Source organism: Rhipicephalus microplus, chromosome X (assembly GCF_043290135.1).
Source record: "Rhipicephalus microplus isolate Deutch F79 chromosome X, USDA_Rmic, whole genome shotgun sequence".
Lineage (NCBI taxonomy): Eukaryota > Metazoa > Arthropoda > Arachnida > Ixodida > Ixodidae > Rhipicephalus > Rhipicephalus microplus.
This window is the reverse complement of record NC_134710.1, coordinates 403,458,750-403,462,639: the sequence shown is the minus strand read 5'-3', so window position 1 is coordinate 403,462,639 and position 3,890 is coordinate 403,458,750. Positions and strand designations below refer to the sequence as shown.

Genomic DNA, 3,890 nt, shown 5'->3' with positions numbered 1-3,890 from the left:
GAATTAATGACGTGAAAGCACTCGCCGTTGTCAGTGCATCTAGCGCGCGTTCTTTCGTAGTTGCTTCGTTGTCAGCGAGCTGTTACTCTTTGTTATTACTCGGACGAAGCGATTTCGCTGAAGGTGTCCCGCTGGCTCTGAGTGATGAGCCCAGTTCCATTAGTTTCGGATCGTCACGACACACGCGCTGCGCAGCCCACGTGCTTTCCGAGCCGGAGAGGGAGTCGCGCCTTCTGCTTCGCATTCATATGTAAACAAGAGAGGAGAATTTGCCTACTCAATATGGCCGACTTTCGGCTTCATCGTGGCTTGACAACGAGTGACGTCAGGGCCTCTCCTTACCTTTTCCTTCCTCCGTGCTCTAAGGCGTGTTGTTGATCACCAGTCTTGGAGATCACTATAAAAATTTTGGAGTCAGGAAGTTAGAGAAGCAACTGTTCAAAATTTGCCAAATGCAATTAAAACACCGCATAATGTAACCTTTTTACTGTAATTATACCTTGCCGGGAAGCCTACGAGATGGTTTTAAGGTGTATTTTTTTTTTTACAATTTGTTTGGCAAACGTCGGCAATTTGTCGGCAACCATGCTCATGATGGCTGCAGACGCCAATGTGTCGAGTCCATTTAGCTCATTGTCGGCAGCGATTTGAGAGCTTTCGGCATGTTAGCATTAGTCTGTTTTCAAACAAACGCCTACGCTCTTCTCCAAACAACAAGAACGTAGCGCGTCGGCGTATTGTTCTAGAACTCACCGGATGCTCACGCAGAGACTGGGTATGTTTATACGTCCTGTATGCCCTGTGTTCCTCCTATTCGTGGCGTCGTTTACCTGTGTTCGCCGCGCTCACTTCCAACGTTGTTCTGTCGAGCTCATTCCTAGCAGCGATGTCCCCTTCCGCCTGCTTGCCGTGACGCTATGTGCTACTATTGTTCGGTGATCAATTAGAGCGAAGAGAAAATAAATGGTACAGAACGAAAGGCAGGAAAGTTAACCAAGTTAGCACGAAGCTTTACGCGCGCCAAGCAGTTTCAATGGTCATTTAGAAGTTATGTGCACGATCATTGCACCGCCGCATGAAAATACAAATGCTGACTTATGACCAACTGCAGCAGCATGTAAAGGCTTGGATGCCTTTTGTAGCTTTTTTTTTTCTCATACCATTGGCAGTGTTACGTGACACACACTCCCGATTCTTTCCGAACGACTCGGGGAAGGGGTGAATTGTTTGGCTTTATTAGTGGGACTCAGAACCTTGCCGTTGGAGTATTGCGCTGAGCCCAGGGCTTTCGTTTTGCAGGAGTGGCCTTCCATTAGCACAAGAGGGAATGAACAAGGCGGCTCCAGTCCCTGGTATTGCTGAATCCGTGGGCGACATCAAACGACGCTATGAAGACACGGCGCAGGTGCTGTTTTTGGAACGTCGGGAGAAACAGCGTCCTTCGAGTTTTCTCTCCTACGGGGAGACGAAGAAGTGCTACGCGTACAGTGGCTCGGGAAAACCGTACGTCGATGTAAAAGAAGGAGTTCGTGCCGACCAGCAGTCGTTTCAGAGTCAAATTTGCAGCATCATGTAGTTGGTGGTAGCCTAGCAACGCAGTCTCCACAGTGACCAAAAATGTAGGGGCCCGAAGGCAGCACATGTTTCTTCTCTGATATGTTGATATTTTTTGTTCTTTTTTTGAGTGGGAGCATGCTACTGACACAGTTCCGCCCAGTTGTGATCCACGGCCTGCAGCGTTTTTCAGCCGGCCCAATCTAGTCTTTCTTGTGGAACTGTTCACTCGATGTTTTAAGTTCGCAGTCCCATCTCTTGAGTTTACATACAGGCATAAAATCGATGCAACTGTGTGTTTGGTGACCTGTTACACTTGATGCGCGGACGTTTCATTGTTACAACATACACTTAGCTGCCATCTGTATCAGGCAGTGGTACTATGTGTTATATTTCGTTTTCTTCATAAAGAAACTTGTTTCCCAAACACCTTTTACAACTTTCTGCATATGGTGTGTTATATACTGTAATGTAGTGTTAAAAACACAGATCGCAACTGTGTTTTTTTAAGCTTAGGGCCTCAGTTTGGGCCCTTTAAATAGAGCAGTGATAGTATTCCTTTTTGTATATGTTACAGTATTAAAAAGGAAGTGTTTGTCCCCATTTGTTTTTTGGTGTTAAGCTTTGTATTCACTTTAATGTAGCCAAGGCAAATTGAACTCCAAGAACCAAAAGTAAACAGACCACAGTTCTTTTATAGATGTGCATGGGCATGTGGCTAACTTAGAGTTCTAGCATAAGCAATGTGTCCATGTCATGCCGTAACACTGGTGTGCTTATGCATGAGCACAACATCTTCGTTGAGCCCAACGAGATCACGTGGCAGTGCGACCTTGATTTCAAAGCGGTGTGCTGCTTACCTCATAGTACAAGGAAGTGAACTGTGTGCTCTTGATTTAATGCTGAGTGGGGCACATGAGCTTTATAAAGCATATGTGCTGCTGCTGTTAAGATGAGAGGTGAAGTGGTTGGAACATGCAGTAAAATAAATGTACAAACTCGGGTAAGGTGCTTCACACACCTTATGCCTGTTTTTGCAACTTTAATTTCATGCTGCTACTTTGGTCATTTGAAAAAAAAAAAAAAGAAGTGTGTACATGTTTTTTTGTTAGGCAAAGATCAATTTTCCCTTTTGTTCAGGGGAAGATAGAATCTTGAAGCAATGAAAAAGTTATTGGAGCACGGCATGTTGCTTGAGCCAAGGTTTTGGCCAAGGGATTTGGCTTCTTCAAGTCTGCAAGGTTGCAGTTTCATAGAAAGTTCTTGGAACGCTTCGTGTCGCAAGGTTTTTTTTTTTTTCATGTCTCTTTGCGTAAGTTGAAATAGTGAGTAATGTAGGCAGGACAAAAATAGTGTTCAGTTTCTTAGTAATATTTACAAAGGGTAATGACGCCGTAGCAAGCATTATTGTGAAATGTGTTGCATGCGCTTGAGAAAGAAAACAAACAAACAAAAAACTTACTGGGCCTAGCTGCCCCTTTCCTTGAAGGCTGCGTTTTACAAGCAGGGTACTGAGGAAAATCACCCAAAATGTAACTGTTGTGCTGTATGCTGTGAATTATCCTAAAATAGCGCTTAAGGTGCCAATGAGCTATTACGATTGCATTTGTCTTTGCCTCTAAGTGTTTTCAAAGTTCTTTCAGCAGAATGATCCTTCAGTTGTCGCGACTATGATACACAGAAAAAAGGCTGTTGAGCTGTAGTTATATGTACAAAATTTAAGTTTTGGGGCTCTGTGTGCCAAAATCACAATGTGGTTATGAGGCACATCGTGGTGGGTTCGGCTACTCGGGGTTTCTTAACATGCACAGGTTTTCTTCCACTTTGCCCCCCGTTCGAATCTGGTTGATGTGGGCAGGAATCAAACTCCTTGCACGAGATTAGATGTGCAACACCTTACCTGCTAAGCTGCCACGGTGTATGTGGGTGAAGTAATTTGGAGGAACAAGGCAAAGCAGTAGTGTAAAAGAACTGCTTACATTTTTCAACGATCATTTGCTGGAGCCCATTCTGTGGGCCAATTGTGAGAAGTAGTATATTGTGTTGCTGTATGGAAGATCGGCCAAGTTATCCTTCCAAGTACTAGATGGCTGCCTGCCGTCTCCCTTCCCATTACCCCCGACTCGTTAAGGACCCCTTGGAAGCCCCATTGAAAATTTAGGCAATGTGCTTGAAGTTTTGTTAAGAGCCATCAAAGAAGTGCTCTACTGCAGCAATTTTTTAAAATTTTTTAGTAGTAGCTGAGGTGTACGCATGTAGATATAACACACGGTGGCGTGAGACGAGCTACCTTCTCCTCGCCACTTGGGGGCTCTTTCGAATAGTTTCCACAAGTA

At 44.5% G+C, this 3,890-nt stretch overlaps 1 long non-coding RNA gene across 1 annotated transcript; it reads left to right on the top strand.

Moving 5' to 3' along the window:
* The first annotated feature begins 600 nt into the window (after positions 1–600).
* LOC119160948 (uncharacterized) lies at positions 601–1,845 on the top strand. The gene is made up of 2 exons (XR_005108384.2): positions 601–775; positions 1,300–1,845. It is a non-coding gene; the product is annotated as an uncharacterized LOC119160948 (long non-coding RNA).
* Positions 1,846–3,890: the final 2,045 nt, after the last annotated feature.